The sequence below is a fragment of the Ranitomeya variabilis genome, chromosome 7 (assembly GCF_051348905.1).
Source record: "Ranitomeya variabilis isolate aRanVar5 chromosome 7, aRanVar5.hap1, whole genome shotgun sequence".
NCBI classification, from domain to species: domain Eukaryota; kingdom Metazoa; phylum Chordata; class Amphibia; order Anura; family Dendrobatidae; genus Ranitomeya; species Ranitomeya variabilis.
Window position 1 is genome coordinate 116215845 of NC_135238.1, and position 22071 is coordinate 116237915.

At 45.0% G+C, this 22071-nt stretch overlaps 1 protein-coding gene across 8 annotated transcripts in view; it reads right to left on the bottom strand.

The window, feature by feature from the left end:
- GULP1 (GULP PTB domain containing engulfment adaptor 1) overlaps positions 1-22071 on the bottom strand; it is a 1809167-nt gene that overhangs the window by 1087902 nt on the left and 699194 nt on the right. The window contains exon 1 of one of the 8 annotated variants that reach the window (XM_077275681.1): positions 15461-15575. The exons of the other annotated variants lie outside the window; for them this stretch is intronic. The gene's annotated coding sequence lies outside the window, so the exon portion shown is untranslated. Of the gene's footprint in view, positions 1-15460; positions 15576-22071 lie in introns of those variants that run through there. 8 annotated transcript variants of the gene reach the window in all.

Consider the following 22071-nt stretch of genomic DNA (forward strand, 5'->3'; position numbering starts at 1 on the left):
CCAATCATTAGCGGACACCATGTCGCGTTTGGAGAGCCCCTGTGTGCCTAAACATTGGAGCTCCCGCACAAGTGACCCCATTTTGGAAACTAGACCTCCCAAGGAACTAATCTAGATGTGTGGTGAGCACTTTGAACCCCCAAGTGCTTCACAGACGTTTATAACGCAGAGCCATGAAAATAAAAAATAATTTTTCTTTTCTCAAAAATGATTTTTTAGCCCACAATTTTTTATTTTCCCAAGGGTAATAGGAGAAATTGGACCCCAAAAATTGTTTTCCAGTTTCTCCTGAGTACGATGATACCCCATATGTGGGGGTAAACCACTGTTTTGGCACACGTCGGGGTTCGGAAGGGAAGTAGTGACGTTTTGAAATGCAGACTTTGATGGAATGCTCTGCGGGCATCAGGTTGCGTTGCAGAGCCCCTGATGTGCCTAAACAGTAGGAACTCCCCACAAGTGACCCCATTTTGGAAACTAGACCCCCCAAGGAACTTATATAGATGTGTGGTGAGCACGTTCAACCCCCAAGTGCTTCACAGAAGTTTACAACGCAGAGCCGTGAAAATAAAAAATCATTTTTCTTTCCTCAAAAAAGATGTTTTAGCAAGCAATTTTTTATTTTCACAAGGGTAACAGGAGAATTTGGACCCCAATATTTGTTGCCCAGTTTGTTGTGAGTACGCTGATACCCCATATGTGGGGGTAAACCACTGTTTGGGCACACGTCAGGGCTCAGAAGGGAAGTAGTGACATTTGAAATGCAGACTTTGATGGAATGGTCTGCGGGCGTCACATTGCATTTGCAGAGCCCCTGATGTGCCTAAACAGTAGAAACACCCCACAAGTGACCCCATTTTGGAAACTAGACCCCCCAAGGAACTTATATAGATGTGTGGTGAGCACGTTCAACCCCCAAGTGCTTCACAGAAGTTTACAACGCAGAGCCGTGAAAATAAAAAATCATTTTTCTTTCCTCAAAAAAGATGTTTTAGCAAGCAATTTTTTATTTTCACAAGGGTAACAGGAGAATTTGGACCCCAATATTTGTTGCCCAGTTTGTTGTGAGTACGCTGATACCCCATATGTGGGGGTAAACCACTGTTTGGGCACACGTCAGGGCTCGGAAGGGAAGTAGTGACATTTGAAATGCAGACTTTGATGGAATGGTCTGCGGGCGTCACATTGCATTTGCAGAGCCCCTGATGTGCCTAAACAGTAGAAACACCCCACAAATGACCCCATTTTGGAAACTAGACCCCCGAAGGAACTTATCTAGATGTGTGGTGAGCACTTTCAACCCCCAAGTGCTTCACAGAAGTTTATAACGCAGAGCCATGAAAATAAAAAATAATTGTTCTTTCCTCAAAAATTATGTTTTAGCAAGTAATTTTTTATTTTTGCAAGGGTAACAGGAGAAATTGGACCCCAACAGTTGTTGCCCAGTTTGTCCTGAGTACGCTGGTACCCCAAATGTGGGGGTAAACCACTGTTTGGGCGCACGTCGGGGCTTGGAAGGGCGGGAGCACCATTTGACTTTTTGAACGCAAGATTGGCTGGAATCAATGGTGGCGCCATGTTGCGTTTGGAGACCCCTGATGCGCCTAAACAGTGGAAACCCCTCAATTCTAACTTCAACACTAACCCCAACACACCCCTAATCCTAATCCCAACTGTAGCCATAACCCTAATCACAACCCTAACCCCAACACACCCCTAACCACAACCCTAACCGCAACACAACCGTAACCCTAATTCCAACCCTAATCCTAACCCTAATCCCAACCGTAACCCTAATCCCAACCCTAACCACAACTGTAACCCCAACACACCCCTAACCCTATCCGTAACCCTAACCACAAGCCTAATCTTAACTCTATTTCAAACCCTAGCCCTAATTCCAACCCTAACTCTAATTCCAACCCTAACCCTAAGGCTATGTGCCCACGTTGCGGATTCGTGTGAGATATTTCCGCACGATTTTTGAAAAATCTGCAGGTAAAAGGCACTGCGTTTTGCCTGCGGATTTACAGCAGATTTCCAGTGTTTTTTTGTGCGGATTTCACCTGCGGATTCCTATTGAGGAACAGGTGTAAAACGCTGCGGAATCCGCACAAAGAATTGACATGCTGCGGAAAATACAATGCAGCGTTTCTGCACGGAATTTTCCGCACCATGGGCACAGCGGATTTGGTTTTCCTTAGGTGTACATGGTACTGTAAACCTGATGGAAAACTGCTTCGAATTCGCAGCGGCCAATCCGCTGCGGATCCGCGGCCAATCCGCTGCGGATCCGCTGCCAATCCGCTGCCAATCCGCTACCGAACCGCTGCGGATCCGCGGCCAATCCGCTGCCAATCCGCTGCAGATCCGCGGCCAATCCGCTGCGGATCCGCTGCCGATCCGCTGCGGATCCGCGGCCGATCCGCTGCTGATCCGCGGCCGATCCGCTGCAGATCCGCTGCGGATCCGCGGCCGATCCGCTGCGGATCCGCGGCCGATCCGCTGCGGATCCGCTGCCGATCCGCTGCGGATCCGCGGCCGATCCGCTGCGGATCCGCGGCCGATCCGCTGCGGATCCGCGGCCCATCCGCTGCGGATCCGCTGCCGATCCGCTGCGGATCCGCGGCCGATCCGCTGCGGATCCGCGGCCGATCCGCTCTGTGTGCACATGCCATAACCCTACCCCTAACCCTAACCCTACCCGTAACCCTAACCCTACCCCTAACCCTACCCCTAGTTCTAACCCTAGTTCTAACCCTAACCCTAGTGGAAAAAGAAAAATAAATATTTTCTTTATTTTATTATTGTCCCTACCTATGGGGGTGATAAAGGGGGGGGGTTATTTATTATTTTTTTATTTTGATCGCTGTGGTAGAACCTACCACAGCGATCAAAATGTACCTGTAACGAATCTGCCAGCCTGCAGATTCGGCGGGCGCACTGAGCATGCACCCGCCATTTTGGAATATGGCGGCGCCCAGGGAGAAGACGGACCGACTTCGGGAGGATCGGTAAGTATGAGGGGGTGGTGGGGGGGTGGATCGGAGCACAGGGGGGGGGATCGGAGGACGGGGGGAGCGGACAGGAGCACGGGGGAGCGGGCAGGAGGACGGGGAAGCGGACAGGAGGACGGAGAGGACCGGGGCACATAACGGACGACTGGGGAGGAGATCGGGGGCGGTGGGGGGGGCCAGAACATGATTTTCAGCCATGGCAGATGCTATTGCAGCATCGGCCATGGCTGGATTGCAATATTTCACCATTTTCATAGGTGAAATATTGCAAATTGCTCTGATTGGCTGTTGCACTTTCAACAGCCAATCAGAGCGATCGTAGCCACGTGGGGGCAAAGCCACCCCCCCTAGGCTGAAGTACAACTCCCCCTCTCCCTGCAGATCGGGTAAAATAGGAATTAACCCTTTCACCCGATCTGCAGGGATGCGATCATTCCATGACGCATACGCTGCGTCATAGGTCGGGAAGGCACAGACTTTCATGACGCAGCGTATGCGTCAAAGGTCGGGAAGGGGTTAATGAAATAAAGACACAGGTTGTTGTAATATTTTATTATTCTCTTAATCCAGCTGAAGACCCTCGTTCTGTAACAAAGTAAAAATAACAAATCAACAATATCTCATACCTTCCGATGATCAGTCACGTCCCACGAAGTAAATCCATCTGAAGGGGTTAAATCATTTTACAGCCAGGAGCTGTGCTAAAGCACTGCTTGGTTGTAAAACCCCGGGAATGAATGGAGTGCAGGGTGACCTGTAGTTACCTTGAGTTGCGGTGAGGCGCCCTCTGCTGGATGTCCTCATGAACTGGAGCCTGGTAAAAGTTCCCACGCTCGAGTTCATATGAGGACATCCAGCAGAGGGCGCCTCACCGCAACTCAAGGTAACTACAGGCCACCCTGCACTCCATTCATTCCTGGGGTTTTACAACCACGAGCAGTGCTTTAGCACAGCTCCTGGCTGTAAAATGATTTAACCCCTTCAGATGGATTTACTTCGTGGGACGTGACTGATCATTGGAAGGTATGAGATATTGTTGATTTGTTATTTTTACTTTGTTACAGAATGAGGGTCTTCAGCTGGATTAAGAGAATAATAAAATATTACAACAACCTGTGTCTTTATTTCATTAAAGGACTTTGTAATAATGTGTGTGTGTGTGTTTTATTAACTATTTCGTACTATTGGATTAATAATGGATAGGTGTCATAATTGACGCCTTTCCATTATTAATCTGGCTTAATGTCACCTTACAATAGCAAGGTGACATTAACCCTTCATTACCCCATATCCCACCGCTACACGGGAGTGGGAAGAGAGTGTCCAAATGCCAGAATAGGCGCATCTTCCAGATGTGCCTTTTCTGGGGTGGCTGGGACAGATATTTGTAGCCAGGGGGGCCAATAACCATGGACCCTCTCTAGGCTATTAATATCTGCCCTCAGTCACTGGCTTTACCACTCTGGTGGAGAAAATTGCGCGGGAGCCCACACCAATTTTTTCAGCCATTTAACCCTTTATTTTACAAGCTACAGCGCCCAAATTTTGCACATACACACTACTAACATTAGTAGTGTGGAATATGCAAAAAAAAAAAAAAAAAAAAAAGGATATGAGATGGTTTACTGTATGTAAACCATGTCTCATATCCTGTCGGGTTTGTGAAGGAGAAATGAAAAGCCGGCAATTGAATTAACCGGCTTTTCACATATCTCGCGCTGAATTAAATATAAATACAGAATATATATATATGTGTGTCTCAATGACATCTATATATATAATTGTCTAAGGGTTTTTCTGTCTGTCTGTCTGTCTGTCCTGGAAATCCTGCGTCTCTGATTGGTCGAGGCCGCCAGGCCTTGACCAATCAGCGACGGGCACAGTATCGACGTAAATGTCATAATGGTTGCCATGGCGACGATGATGTCATAAAGGTTGCCTCGACCAATCAGCGACGGGCACAGTCTGCCGCGAATTCTGGAATCATCATTGTCCATATACTACGGGGACATGCATATTCTAGAATACCCAATGCGATAGTATATATATCAGAGACACGGGATTTCCAGGACAGACAGACAGACAGACAGAAAAACACTTAGACAATTATATATATAGATATACTGAATATATGTTTTACCGAACATTTGAGCACATAAATCCATTAGATGTCGGTTTTGCAAGCCTGTGAGAAAATATCGCAGTACGGATGCCATACAGATTACATACGGAGGATGCCATGCACAAAATACTCTGACACACGCTGCCTACGGATGACATACGGATCACTATTTTGGGGACTTTTCTGCGTATTACGGCCGTAAAAACGGACCGTATTTACATACGCTGAGTGTGACGCCGGCCTAAACCTGTGTCTCATTTTATAGTGTACCCTTGTTTCCAGTACACATATTGTAAAATTAGTGCTCAGCCCAAGGGGAACACCATACTTATATCAGTGAATGTACCAGAAATGTATGTACACACGTTAGGTAGTTGGTGCAGAAATTTCTGCACCATTTTCGCATCTCTTCGTAGGAAAAATTCAGTGTAAAATAAGTGTGTTTTTCATGTATTTTTTATAAAAAAAAACACTTTACATGCGTTTTTGTTGCTGATTTTTTCCAACTAATTAGTATGGATGAAACCTGCAGCAAAAGCACTGTAAGAATAAGATTTAAATCTGCACCAAATCTGCAAGTAAAACATAAGTAACATGTGCTTGAGCCTTCAGGAATCTCATTCACTTTGCCAGCATCAGGAAACCCTTCAGGTTTTGCGATAAAACTGCTTGGAAAAAAATACAATGAAAATGTGACAATGTGTTCAAACAGCCTTAGGCTACGTTCACATTTGCGTTGTGCGGTGCAGCGTCGGCAACACACAACGCATGCAAAACGCATGCAAAACGCATGCAAAACGCAGCTTTTTGTGACGCATGCATCCAATTTTAGCATGATTTTCGGCGCAAAAAAATGCATCATGCAGCTTCCTGTGCGCCCTGACGCTTGCGCCAAAAATGACGCATGCGTCACAAAACGCAAGACAACGCATGTCCATGCGCCCCCATGTTAAATATAGGGGCACATGACGCATGCGCCGCTATGCATCGCCGAACCTGCGCCCGACGCAACGCAAATGTGAACGTAGCCTTAGATGTCTGCCTGCTGCCTTGGTCCTCTATGTCCCACATACCATCTGGAAAATCTTACTTGCAGTACTCTTCCCCTAGGTCTGTGTGATTTTCCTTGACTGGGCCTTACAGAATCTATCCCACCAGTTGAGCCTCTAACAGCATCATTGCTTAACATTACTAAATAAACAATATAATATGAACGTGCCCATACCAGTACAAAACACAAAGGAGACAGGCAGTGTACAGATGTGCTCCTGAGTAATGTTAAGAAGCATGTTTTAAAGCACTACCCCAGAGTATTTTTCACATTTCAGCACTGGAGTGATGTAGCTATTGCAAGGCTGTGTCCACTCAATTTTTGTGGCGGTTTTTACACACAGATTTGGCCCAAAAGTGCTACAGAATCCTTATTCCTGCAAACTCAATGAGAATGTGTGTGTCAGCATACTGGATACCCTGCAACTATGGCTACAGGTAGCTGATTTTATTTCCATATGAATGCATGACTCTTTGTGGCTTTATGGTCCTTCTACGATGTCTATACCAGTGTAATTCATCCTTTACCGGTACGATAGTATAATTCATCTGGATAGACATCAAGATTTAGATATATCCTTATTAGAAATATTCCTACTATATATCTTCATTCTAGACATTGTGAGGCAGCGACCGATGTTATTTGCGAAAGTCACTATGTGACCCACAGGATGTGCTCAGAGGCGTATTGAGGCTGTGCCAGTGAATTGTATTCACAGGTGTAGCTGTGATTGCAATGCAGAATAAAAGTAAGTATAATCAAGATCCTTGAAACAGAACACAATTTTGAAGAAAAAATCAATCCCTATACCAGTGATGAGGGGCGCTATTTTAGCACGGGATGCTCCCATCATGAATGAAAACGATAGAAAAGAGCAAAATATATCCCATAAAAATGTATAAAGTTTATTTATCAAAATATTACATACAAAATCAAATACAAAACATAAAATGACAAAGTGAATGATTTACACCAATGTAAAGTGCATTGGCCCCAGTATAATGCTATGCTACTGGGTAGGGGAAGATTATGAAGTAGCAAAAATAATTTTAATAAAGTGCTAGTGCTAATACAGTTTTTATTCCAAAGGTACAAAAAAGGGGGGTGTAAATCAATTGATTTTTCATATACCAGGGATATCAGAGGGCTATAATGACTGATTAAGTAATGGGGTGTATATCCCTTTAAGGGAGGCAAAAACTGCACAAATAAAGCTAACTTATGCTCTTACCCATAATGACCACCTGGCACCAAAGCATTGACAGCTCCAATGCGCATTTCACGTGCACTTCCTGGGGAGTGCATTCCAATTACAGGCATAGCTGTGATTGCAATGCACAATAAAAGAAAGTTTAGACTTGGGCAAGCTATTTGTCCAGGGAAGATTTAGGAAAACCTGCCATGGGCTTTTACTTTTGAAATAGACTACAGGAAGGTAGTAGGTCAGTCCATTTCCTCTTTTGGCTGGGTTTTCCATGTGGCCTACCACCACAGGTTGATTGTTAAAACCCCTGCAGAAGAGGGTTGGGTGTGTCAGTTTGGAGTTTGCAACTTGTGAAGCAGTCGGCTCTGCAGAAGCTCAGCTTGTGTGAGTTAACACAGAGCCAGCAGAGTGAGCTCCTGGCACTCCACAGCGTGATACTGAAGCTTTGGCCTGGGAACCACCACGGTGCAGGGAGACTACTGTACACAAGATGAGGTGCAAACAACAAAGGGTAAATTTATTGGAAAGCAAGGAATGAAGTGGATGAGGAAGGTGCAAACAGGGGTATGCAATGGCAAAATATAATTTACAAGAGTTGTATTCTTTAGCTGGGCCGTCAAATAGCACGGTGCTCCAACTATTACAGACTCAATATACGTCACACAAGCAAATGCAAACAATAAGCAAAGAATTATGCTACTTCCTGGCCTCTACTAAGCAGGCCACATAGCTGCCGTGTTCTGTCTATTGAAGCCTACACTAGGCCCTAACATGTGCACAAAACAGGAACAAACTCACGGTGATGTTGGGGACTCAGATCCAGTCCCGGTGCTTAACAGTCTAGTACGGTGGTGTGCACGGCTCTCTGCCAGCTCTGTGAAACATGGTCTTCTCCTTGCTTCTGGGTCATGGAGGTGCTCCTGGAAACTGTAAATCCATTTCTTGGTATCTTCGTCGCTTCTCAAACTAGCACAGGACAGCCACCCTTGCTGCACCCGAAGAGTCTGTCCAATTTCACGAGTCCACTCCATCCCAGGCTCTGTCACAGCTACAAGCTTAGCACAGACGTTCTCTGCAGCAGCTTCTGCTCACACACTCCCAAGGCTCAACACCTCCCCTTAGCCCAGGGCAGTTCATTTAAACAGTCTATTGCAGGTGGGAGCAGAATATCCCATCACACCAGACAAGGGGGTGCTGTCTCTTAAAGTGGCAGTGAGTTCCTTACTGTCCATAACAGCACCACCCCCCTACAATATGGTGGTGCCATCGCCCTTGGCAACCGGACTCCCACAGACTGTTTTGTTTCCTAGCTGCGATCGGGAGGATGCCGTTTGCTGTACACTGTGTGAGTGTGGACAATAAACACATTTGCTGTAAACTTTTCCTGTGGTCATTGTCTGTCGCACTGAACACAGTATACTTACTTTCTCCTAATCCCTGCAGGCCTTGTCTTCCGTAAAATTAATAATAAAAAATACCATATACTCACCTGCTGCTGTTTCCTGATAAAGGGCTGTTTGGTTACAGCCAGTGTAGGTTCATTCTGCGAACACTCCTACATAGGCTGGTGACAACGAGGGACAACAGTTTAATCCTTGGATTACCATCAGACGTGAGGTGAGTATATTGGATTAGTTTAAATGATTAAAGAATGTGTTTGTTTTATTTCAAATAAAGTGTTTTATTTTTATTGTGTTTATTTAATGCTCTACTTTCAGGTTTAGTAATGAGGGTGTCTGGCTGAGACCTCTTCTTCATTTTTCACCCATTAACTTTAATTGAGTCAGTCAAATCTATAGCAAAAACGCACGTATAAAAATGTTTGTGGATTTGCTGAGATTTTGTTTGCATTTTCACGTACTTCCTATAGTGTTTCCCATGCTGTCATCTGGGTGACAGCGTGGGAAACACCAACATGGTTATCGGCGGTAACGCTACCGATGGTAAGATTGTCGGTCAGAGCGCTGCAGGATCATGCTGTCAGATGTCAGCGTGACCCCACAGATGTGACTGTGACCCACAGTTGTGACCTGCAGTAAAAAGTTTAGCAGGCATTGGCCGATGAAACTACTGCTCCCATCAGGCGTGCTGCTGATGGGAGACGTAGTCTCATCAGCTGGCACCTGTTCTCACAGTTAAAAAAAGTAAGATAATTACCATATATACTCGAGTATAAGTCGACACGAGAATAAGCCGGGGTACCTAATTTTGCCATGGAAAACTGGGGAAGCATATTGACTTGAGTATATGCCTGATATGCATTGTCCCCTCATCCCTGTCCTTCTCTGTGTGGCTCCCCTGTCTTATCCTGGTATGTGGCTCCCCTGTCCTGTCCTGCTATGCGTAGCTTCCCCTGTCTTGTCCTGATATGTGTGGCTCCCCCGTTTTGTCCTGGTATGTGTGGCAACCCCATCCTGTCCTGGTATATGGGTCCCCTGTATTATCCTGGTGTGCGTGGCTCCCCCATTTTGTCCTGGTATGTGTGGCTCCCACTGTTGTATGCATGTGTCAGGACTCTGAACATTTTTTGTTACCTTTTTGTGCATTACCGCCCTTTTCCAACATGGCGTCTTTGGTCTCATGTGCACTGTGTCTTCCTGCTATAAAACTCCACCCCAGCCTTCAGTCTGTGCTAGAGTATTCTGCCTTGCATCCAGCTCCTGACCTCTGGTGACTCCCTGGCTATATACCTGCTCCTGTGAACCTGTGTGGTTATCCTGCTACTCTGCTCTGAATTCCTGCTGCATACACCAGTTCCAGTAATCCTCCTTCATCTGCTGCTCGTGTTTACTTCCATCTGCATTTGCTGGACATGTAAGCTGTTGCTGCTCTGCAAGAACCTGAGACTATTACCCAGACCTCCCTGGTTGAGCTAAGATATTACTTGAACTGCCTTATAAGCATATCTATCTGTGTTTTGGACTAAACAATGACTTATTCATGTCAAGTATCCTCAAGAATAATTGTGCTTCATAGACTTTCTGCGTGACTGCATTTTCCTCTGAAGTTTCCTATAGACTGCTGAGCTGCATTTGATATTTGCACCAAGTGTGGTGGAATTGAGTTTCTCTCTGCACCTGTTTGAATCACCGTGTGATTATATAGACTTTACCACTTATAAAACTGTGTCCTGTAGTTGTCTTGTTCCACGCAAACAGTCTCCTGAGTTATCCCCTATAATCATTACAGCATGCATCCACTGTCCCACATGGCTCACACGGTCTACATGGCTCCCATGGTCCTGCATGGCTCCCATGGTCCCGCATTGGCGCACACCCCTCCGTCCTACTCACCCTCCTCACGCTTCACCGTCTCTGCATCTGCATGTAATGAGTGGTTCATTACTTAAATTTAAGAGGGGACTGGATACCTTTCTGGAAAAGTATAATGTTACAGGGTATATACACTAGTTTCCTTGATAGGGCGTTGATCCAGGGAACTAGTCTGAGTGCTGTATGTGGAGTCGGGAAGGAATTTTTTCCCCAAGGTGGAGCTTACTTGCCACATGGGTTTTTTTTATGCCTTCCTCTGGATCAACATGTTTGGGCATGGTAGGTTAGGTTATGGGTTGAACTAGATGGACTTAAAGTCTTCCTTCAACCTTAATAACTATGTAATAACTATGTAATAATCTCTGTCCTGGCGCTGGCAGCTCTTCCTTGCTCTTGTGCTCAGCGGTCACGTGCTGCTGCTCATTAAGGTAATGAATATGTGCTCCACGCCTATGGGAGTGGAGACACATAGATATTCATTAGCTTAATGAGCTGTACCACCTGACCACTGAGCACAGGAACAGGAAGAGCTGTCGGCACCGGGACAGAAATGCAGGGACTGAGATGCAGCGACGGAGGGTGATTATTGATGTTTTCTTGAAGCCAGCGGTTGCAGCTGCCACTGTGCTACAGCCGCCAGCTCCCCGCTCCCACTGCCCTGCCAGCTTTCTGGACAATGACTTGTATGTAAGCAGAGGGGGGTGTTTTCAGCACAAAAAAATGTGCTGAAAATCTTAGCTTATACATGAGTATATACGGTACATACATATTCAAATAAAATTATTTTATTGAATAGACAGCTTGAATTAATGTGTGGATTCCCTAGCAACCATGCAACCCCCACATGTACTCAGGCTGGCTAGCAGCTGTAAATCATGCAGCTGGGTCAACAAAAACTAAATCTCCAAACAGTTACAAATACTCGGAGACCACCCGAGTGTGCTCGGGAAAACCCGAGCAAGAGTACACTCACTCATCACTAGTCCTTATGTGTAATGCAGTTAAAATGCCTGTAGTCAACACACATCCTCATTGTACCGTCTTTCTTTCTAACAAGGACTAACGGAGCTGCCCAGTGGCTACAACTGTCCCTGATCACCCCAGCCTCCTTCATCTCCCTAACATACCCTTGGCACATTGATATTGAGCTGGAGGTACAGGCTGGTACCTCTCTTTAATGGGCAGATGATCTCCGGTGGAGATATGGTGTTGGACCCCTTTTACCTGCCCAAAGTCAAGAGGGTGTTTGCTAAAGACCCGCTCATATTCTTTGACCACCCTATAAGCCTCATGCTTTTGGTGCAAAGGGGTGGAGTCAATGCCTATGTGCAGCTTGGCTCACAGAAAAACCCCAAATGTTATATATAAAAAATGTGTACTTTATTAATTAAAAAAACAGTGCACTAAGCAATACCATCACCAAGAAACAAAAACACATGTTAAAAATAGAAAAAGGCCCAGGATAGTGCCTTGCCCTGCCTCTAAGTCTCAAACAACTCTACCTGTCAGCGGAGGTTGACACCCTATATCCTGCTCAGTCCCGCCCCCGCTCCACGTCGACTGTACCTTCTATCCCTTCTGTTCCCTGATTGAAATGGGATGGAAATATCTTATAGATGTATCAAATATGGGACTACCAGGAGAATCAGGGATAATAATAGTCAAAATAGAGGGCCTGATTGTATAAACCCTACTCTGTCCCTGCCTGACAGCGGAGGTTGGCACCCTATTAAAGATGAACGAAATTGGCACCCCCGCTCCTCGGTGTCTGTCCCAAACAGGACCATATCAATATAATGTGGCAAGGATGTCCGTGAAATAAAGTGCTTGAGTGCTCTGATGTAGCCTATTATACTATGGGCAACAGAATGTAAACAATGAGGGAATATTGGGGAGCCCTATGGCATCATAGTTATGCCAAGACCACAGATATAAGTATACAGAGTGCAATACTACATAACAGTTATGCCAAACCATATGTGTGCCTATTCATGACACCAAACCATTTTTGTGCCTCAATTGAGCCTACCCTCACAAGCTCCTACACTAACCGCTCACCCAGATAGATGGTACACAACAACAGCAGTTAGATATTTAAACCATCTCAATATCTCCCAATGCACCATTAATCCCCATTACATGTATCTAGAACTCAACATGTTTCCCCTCTCAACATGTGGTTCATCAGGAGTATACATGTCAGAACAAATGACTTAGCTTAGTTGTCATCATATAGCGATAGAATCATCAGGTCACAGGGTGAGTCCCCTCTCGGTAAGGTGCCTGAGACACAGTGCCCAGTATGCCCCAGATATAGATTCCTTTGATTTCTGGACCAGCAACACATGTGTACCGGCGTGCGTGTCAAATAGCGGAAGTATATAAGCCTATATAAGCCTATACCTAGTTGTATTCCATAGTTTCGTTCCATTTACCTGCGCAGCCGTGGAAAGGTCTCATCTCTCAAATCCCTCGACGCGCATGCGCCGAGTCTATGTCCTGCGTCCCATCACGTGCAGGGGCCAAATCTGCAACCTGCGTTTCATTATGCGCAGGTGCAAAGATTGGAAGGTCCTAACTCACGGAGTCTCCAGATCTATAGCCTGCGTTCGATATTGTGCAGGTACCGAATCGACCGCCTATAACCCATTTTGCATAGATGCAGATCCTCTGTTGCCCGACCAACAAAAATAATAATAACATATGCTTCAACCACAACCATCAATGTACAGGTCCTTCTCAAAAAATTTGCATATAGTGTTAAATTTCATTATTTACCATAATGTAATGATTACAATTAAACTTTCATATATTATAGATTCATTATCCACCAACTGAAATTTGTCAGGTCTTTTATTGTTTTAATACTGATGATTTTGGCATACAACTCCTGATAACCCAAAAAACCTGTCTCAATAAATTAGCATATTTCACCCGTCCAATCAAATAAAAGTGTTTTTTAATAACAAACAAAAAAACCATCAAATAATAATGTTCAGTTATGCACTCAATACTTGGTCGGGAATCCTTTGGCAGAAATGACTGCTTCAATGCGGCGTGGCATGGAGGCAATCAGCCTGTGACACTGCTGAGATGTTATGGAGGCCCAGGATGCTTCAATAGCGGCCTTAAGCTCATCCAGAGTGTTGGGTCTTGCGTCTCTCAACTTTCTCTTCACAATATCCCACAGATTCTCTATGGGGTTCAGGTCAGGAGAGTTGGCAGGCCAATTGAGCACAGTAATACCATGGTCAGTAAACCATTTACCAGTGGTTTTGGCACTGTGAGCAGGTGCCAGGTCGTGCTGAAAAATGAAATCTTCATCTCCATAAAGCATTTCAGCCGATGGAAGCATGAAGTGCTCCAAAATCTCCTGATAGCTAGCTGCATTGACCCTGCCTTTGATGAAACACAGTGGACCAACACCAGCAGCTGACATGGCACCCCACACCATCACTGACTGTGGGTACTTGACACTGGACTTCAGGCATTTTGGCATTTCCTTCTCCCCAGTCTTCCTCCAGACTCTGGCACCTTGATTTCCGAATGACATGCAAAATTTGCTTTCATCAGAAAAAAGTACTTGGGACCACTTAGCAACAGTCCAGTGCTGCTTCTCTGTAGCCCAGGTCAGGTGCTTCTGCCGCTGTTTATGGTTCAAAAGTGGCTTTACCTGGGGAATGCGGCACCTGTAGCCCATTTCCTGCACACCAGACTCAGTCCACTGCTTCCTCAGGTTCCCCAAGGTCTGGAATCGGTCCTTCTCCACAATCTTCCTCAGGGTCCGGTCACCTCTTCTCGTTGTACAGCGTTTTCTGCCACATTGTTTCCTTCCAACAGACTTACCATTGAGGTGCCTTGATACAGCACTCTGGGAACAGCCTATTTGTTGAGAAATTTCTTTCTGGGTCTTACCCTCTTGCTTGAGGGTGTCAATGATGGCCTTCCTGACATCTGTCAGGTCGCTAGTCTTACCCATGATGGGGGTTTTGAGTATTGAACCAGGCAGGGAGTTTTTAAAAGCCTCAGGTATCTTTTGCATGTGTTTAGAGTTAATTAGTTGATTCAGAAGATTAGGGTAATAGGTCGTTTAGAGAACCTTTTCTTGATATGCTAATTTATTGAGACAGGTTTTTTGGGTTATCATGAGTTGTATGCCAAAATCATCAGTATTAAAACAATAAAAGACCTGACAAATTTCAGTTGGTGGATAATGAATCTATAATATATGAAAGTTTAATTGTAATCATTACATTATGGTAAATAATGAAATTTAACACTATATGCTAATTTTTTGAGAAGGACCTGTATGTCAATATCGTGTGATTGGGTACAAATATAAGATATATTTGATGATAGCATTAAAAAATCAACAAGTACTTGTTATTTAGTTATTCGAATATATTTGATAATAGCATAAAAGCATCACTATATATTTATTATTTAGTTATTTGACAACATCCAATCTTATACACAACTAGGGCGTAGTACAGCAATCTCGGGCCATGCAAAGGAATCATATAATCAGGGTTAAAAGATTATATCAGGTATGTAGCCTGAAAAAATGATATAAGTACCCTCAAAATTGGGGAATATAGTCATAAATAACGCAGTTATAGAAAAAAGCACAAAACAACTGGCACCAGGCAGTATAAACCAACTCGCACCTCTTTTGAAGACAGGATTCGTTACAGGACTTATATAGTGCGCCTGAAAGTAGCAATCCAAAGGCGGTGCTCTACTGAAAAAAGTGTATAAAATGTCCAATAAATAGAGGAAAGAAGTGGCACTCACCAGGAATTTGCTGAACGGTACTTGTCCTTTATTGAAGTTTCACAACATTGCGGACTATACATGGAGAGGCGGCTGGTAAGTAGAAGGGTATGGGGAGTGAGGAGAGGACTACGGCTGTTTCGCGCTCGTGCACTTCCACAGGTCCAGGTGCACAAATAAAAACGTCATTTCCTTTATAGTGAAGTAGACTTAATTACGTGAATGAAAGTGACAAAACAATACTTTAAAAACGTGCATTATTTGACTCTAAACAGTATCACTCTGGAAAAAATCTCAATTTCATCGAATATTTTTAAGCAATTTCATAATTTCACATATTAAAGAAATATCGCCATGTCCAATTTATCATTGAGACCTATGGGCCCCTGCACATTGGTCTCAATGATCCACCTCGCCTCTCGCTGGAGTAGTATTTTATTATGGTCTCCACCTTGAGGTGGATATTTAACCACCTCCAAACCTGCAAAACGTAATAAATTTGGATTTGCATTATGCGAATCACGCATATGTTTAATCAGGCGGGGACAACCTTTCCCAGTAGATATTGAATTATGATGTTCTCTGAATCTATGGACAAGCGGGCGGATGGTTTTGCCAATATAAATAAATAGGCATGGACAGAAAATAATATAAACCACAAATTTAGTTTTGCATGTAATAAAATGTCGGACTGTGTGATTAACCGCACCAATGCGTATAGGGTTATCCAAAAATCTAAGATGGCAGAAGTTACAGTTCCCACACTTGTGGTTTCCCTGTGGTTTAAATTTTTGCAACCAATTATTTCTACTCTGCAGGAGACGATTTTGTACTAAAAGATCCCCCAAGTTTTTTGTACGCTTATATGCGAATCGTGGGTGGCATGTAGTAATACATATTTATTATTTATTTATTTGACAACATCTAATCTTATACACAACTAGGGCGTAGTACAGCAATCTCTGGCCATGCAAAGGAATCATATAATCAGGGTTAAAAGATTATATCAGGCATGTAGCCTGAAAAAATGATATAAGTACCCTCAAAATTGGGGAATATAGTCATAAATAAGTAAACCATTGTGGTCGATGAACCAAAGCAGGCTTACACGGGGTTCCAATTTCCAAAACAACAGGGAATCACACAAACTCTCCAAAATAAACGGAGATCACAGGAAGCATCCAAAATTAATTTGTTCGTTTAGACCCATCGGAGATACAGTGTCCAACCTGTGGATCCATCTGAGTTCCTTCCGAAGGATTCTTTTATCCAAATTACCACCCCTAATGGATAGATAAATGACTTTGATCACTCTAAACAAAAAGGACTTGAGATCGCCCCGGTGCACCTCTCACAAATGCCTAGAGATGGGGTCTCCCTGGCATGTTTGATGTCACTGATGTGATCACCAATCGTCCTTCTAAATTCCCTTATGATCTTACCAACATAATTGAGGGGACATGTACAAGTAAAGAGGTAGATCAGACCACTTGTCTTACAGTTTGCAAATTGTCTCATATTGAAGACTTGTTCGATACTGACACTCATAAACTGACTGTCAGTTGCCACAAAATCACAAAAAGAACAACTACCACATCTAAATGTGCCAGACTGTCTCCTGTCCAGCCAAGTGGCGACTTTTTTAGGGGGATTAAACGTACTATGGACAACTGATCCCTAATTGATCTCCCCGTCTATAGGTGATAGCAGGTGTCTGTGGCAGGAATCCCTTAATATCTGTATCAGCCAACAAAATATCCCAATATTTGCTGACAATATCCCTTACTTCCTGTGAGCAATCATGAAAACTCACTATCAGCCTCAGGAGGGACTCTGAACCATCTTTTGTTCTAGGTTGAAGGAGTTTAGTTCGTGGTATTGATTCAGCCTCCTTACAATTTACATTACATTTACATTTTATGAATAACACTCATTGGGTAACCTCTCTCAATGAACCTATCTCTAAGATCACATGTTTCCTTATAAAAGGAGAGGTCAGAGGAACAATTCCTTCTTGCCCTCAGATATTGGCCTTTCGGAATCCCCCTCCTGAGGCCGAGGGAATTATGACTACTCCATCTCAGCAGATTATTAGTCGAGGTTGGTTTCCTGAAAATACTCGTTTGAAAATGGCCCCCCTCATATTTTCTGATTGTTATATCCAGAAAATTGATAGAGTCTGGATCAATTTCTGACATGAATTTGAGACCTATGTTGTTAACATTGAGATCCTGAACAAATTTATTAAAGGAGGATATATCACCCATCCACAGAATCAGAATGTCATCAATGTAGCACCACCAGAATAATATTTGGGGATGCCACCAAGACAGATTGTCCTCACAAGAAACCACGGTGTCCTCCCACCAGCCCAGGAGCAAATTTGCATAGGCAGGGGCACAGGGACTGCCCATAGCAGTGCCCCTGAGCTGGTGGTAGAACCGCCCGTCAAACAAAAAATAATTGTGAGTCAGTATGAAATGATTAAGTTGACCAAGAAACTGATTATGTTCCACATACTGGATCCCTCTAGATCTCAGAAAAAAATCCACAGCCTTAAGACCCATGTCATGAGGAATGCTACTATATAGCGCCTCGAAGCCTATAGACGCTAAAAGGGTATCCTTGTCAACAGTGATGTCCTCAATTTTCAATAGCAGATCTGAGGTGTCGCAAATATATGATGGCAAAGCTGTGACAAATTGCCTCAGAATCCTATCTATATAGATGCCACAATTTTGTGAGATAGACAGGGGTGCACCTTGGGAAGTGTGTAAAACACAGGTATAGTTGGTGTCTTCTGTAGCATAAAGTCCATCTCATTTTTTTATATCAACCCCTTATCATATGACATCGTCAATAGGCTGTTTAGTTCGATATTGAACCTCTCGGTAGGATCCCCCCTCAATGTACAATAGGTTGATGTATCAGTCAAAATTCCAAGACATATTTCTTTATAGTTCATACAGTCCATGACCACCAGATTGCCCCCCTTGTCCGCCGGCTTGATCACCAATTCATTCTTAGCTGCTAGAGAATCTAAAGCTCTTCTTTCATCATGTAATAGATTTGAATTTGTTTTATTTTTCTTATTACCAAGTTTTTTAAGATCAGTCAATACTAACTGCATAAATACATCAATGCTAGTATTAGCAGACAAAGGGGGCATTGTGGTGCTGTTCAGTATCAAATCCTTGAAAGGACCACTACCAATTGGTCTGGAGCCCTCCTCCAAGAACCCGGCTAGGACTCTCACATCATCAAGATCAGTAGTCTCTATGCCTAATGCCACACACTCAGCCTGGTCATGGCTACAAAAGAATTTTTTCCACTTAAGTTTCCTTACAAAAAGGTTGATGTCCTTAATCCATTCGAACTCATTAAATCTACTTGTTGGTATGAAGTCTAAACCCTTATCAAGGACTGTTCTCTCATCGTCAGACAGGAAACATGATGAAAGATTGATTATTCCATTCCGGTTTAATACCGAGGAACTCCCAACCTCTCTCTTAATTGATAAGGGAAGTTTATCCGCTCTTAAAAAAGAGGAGGATGCAGAAGATGAGGAGATGGATGTGCAGCTTCTGACACCAATCCTCCAGCTGTTCTGGTCTTTGTCCGCCGCCTGGTCGGACGGGACCAAAGGTACTACTGCCTGTTGTTAGGAGTCGAGTTCCCGCCGCTGCACAGGGGGAATCTCGAACCATGTCTACTGCGGTCTCCCATTCTCCTCCAGCCGCAGAGGAGCCTGCTCAGCGGAGACGTCGGTCGCAGCATCTGGCTAAAACTTACACTGGGCGCTTGGTTACTGCTGCCTTTCCAGGCTCTGCCTTTGTAGCCAGTACTGATCAGAAGCGAGCAGGCGTTTCAGGGACTAAGTCCTGCTTTTCCCATACTGAGCATGCCCACAGGACGACCTCCCATTGGAGGTCGGGGGTCACACGCTCAGGTCCTGTAGCAGCTCCTATTGGACCACTAGGAAGGTCCTTGAGTGCTACAGGTATAAAAGGTTTGCATGGCTGCATGGCCATGCGCTAGTATAAGCCTATTATTGTGAGTGTGCGGATGTGTGCTTGTTCTGGTGATTGCTCCTTAATCATTCCCATTCCATGTATTGTTGAATGTTCGCGAATGTTGGAGCTACCTAGCGCCTGACAGTGCTATCCTACACCAGAGCACGATCTGTACCGCATCAAACCAGCAGTGTCAGCCTGCACGGCACTGCATGCACGCTGTGCAGCAATCTTAATTTATCCTGACAACTGGTCAGTGTAGGGTGGGAACTCCCACTTGATCTCTGCATCTGACTTGGGGCATCCTCAGATGCGGGCTCAAAAGCCACCAAGGGTCAGAGCGGGATTAATCACCAGCTTAGTGGGGGTGAGTCTCAGGGATCCCACTAGCATTCGTCTGCTGCATCCTGTGTACGCTGACAGGGCACAGCATTTCATTTGTTTCACTGCAACTCTGTGAAGCAGCAGAGTTCACTTTAGTTCTTACCGGGTGTCTGAACCTGAGTTTACACCGGCGTAGTACCATTACTTAGCAGCAGGTTCCATCTCTGCATGGTGGACCCAGGGCTGTGAACGCACCTTTACCATCTTTAATCTATTTGGTGCGTTACGCCAGCCATAAAATTATACTAGTGCCAGAGTCTGGCTAGTAATGGTGGACGAACAGTGACTGCAGCAGTACATCCAGAAGCTGGAGGGCAGGTTGGCGGCTCTCGAGCATACAACCTCAGCTGTGGATGTTACCGCAGTAGCTGTTTATGCTGCTAGCGTGGCTGCAGCAAGTTAGTCCACTGCCACCCCTGTTCTGACCTTATCTCGCCTCCCGCTGCCAGATACATACTCTGGTGATAGCAAGTCATGTAGGGGATTCGTGAGCCAATGCACTATACACCTCGAGCTCCTGGCTGCATGTTTTCCCACAGAGCGGGCAAAGGTGGGATTCATTATATCCCTCCTGTCGACACGGCGTTGGAGTGTGCTACACCGCTGTGGGAGCGAGACGATCATGTGGTGCAGAGTGCTCCGCTGTTTCTGAGCACTCTGAAACAGGTATTTTTAGGACCTCGAGTCACCCATGATACGGCGCTCCAACTGCTGGCATTGACCCAGGGCTCGTCCATGGTCAGCCATTTTGCCGTCCACTTCCAGACTTTAGCATCTGAGCTGGAGTGGTCGGATAAAGCTCTTATCCCTGTATTTTGTTTGGAGGGGGCTGGCTGACCATATGAAGGGTGCTTTGGCCACCAGGGAGATTCCAGCCACACTGGAGGAGCTAATAGCTGTATCAACTCGCATCGACCTTTGTTTTAACGAGTGAAGGTTGGAGTGAACCCAGTGTAAGCAGAAGATTCGGCTGGCTCCCACCTTCGCCAAACCTCTGCAATCTCCGGTCCAGGAGTCCTAGCCACATGAGCCCATGGAGGTGTCACGAGCGGGATCTAAGTCCAGGACCACTCGTGCACTTAAGGTCTGTCATGTCTGCCGGCAGTCAGGACATCTTGCCTCCAGATGTTCCCAGCGGTCGGGAAAACGTCAGTGTCTAGTGGTTGTAAGAGATACACTAGACACGGCGACATTTTCCTCCAAACTGTCCTTCAAGGGGACAATTACCATAGGCCCATCCACTCTTACGGTAGAGCTTTGCGTGGATTCTGGGGCGGAGGGCAATTTTATGTCATCTGCCTTTGCCCAGCGACACACAATACCCCTGGTGATGCTCGCCAAACCTGTGACCGTACGAATGGTAAATGGGTCAACACTGCCCTCACCGATAACACACCAATCCATCCCATTTACTTTATTCATGTCTCCATCTCATCAGATTATATCCCTGCTAGTCATTCCTGAGGGAAATGATGAGGTCCTGTTGGGGATACCATGGTTACGCTACCACCCTCCTCATATAGAGTGGTCCTCAGGGAGAATTCTGGGATGGAGTGAATCTTGTGAGGGTAGATGTCTGAGGGAGTGCGTTCAGGTTGCTATAACAGAAGTACCCGCAGATCTTTCCTCTCTCCCCAAGCACTATTGGCCATATGCGGACGTGCTCTTCAAGAGAGCTGCGGAGAGCCTTCCGCCTCACCGCTCCTATGACTGTCATTTTGACCTCATGCCTGGTGCTGAGCCTCCCCAGGGTCGAGTCTACCTGTTGTCTCTCCCGGAGATGGAGGCAATGTCTCAGTACATTCAGAAGAATCTGGCAAGAGGAATCTGGCATTAGGAAGTGTCACCTGCAGGGGCGGGGTTCTTCTTTGTGCAGAAGAAGAACAGAGAACTACGTCCATGCATAGATTACAGGGGTCTTAACGCCATCACTGTTAAGAATTAATACCCTCTGCCCTTGATATCTGAGCTCTTCGATAGGTTGCGGGGAGCGAGGGGATTTACTAAGCTTGATCTGCAGGGTACTTACAATCTGATTCGCATCCATGAGGGGGACGAATGGAAGACGGCTTTTAACACCAGGGATGGGCACTATGAATACTGTGAAGGAACAAATTAAAAAAGATTCTCCATTTTGTGCTTTTCGACTCTATCTTGCTGTTTTGAGATACATTTTTGTTACTAGGCTAAAGTTCACAGCTGTTATGAGACCTTGATTGTTTCAACCTGGACAAG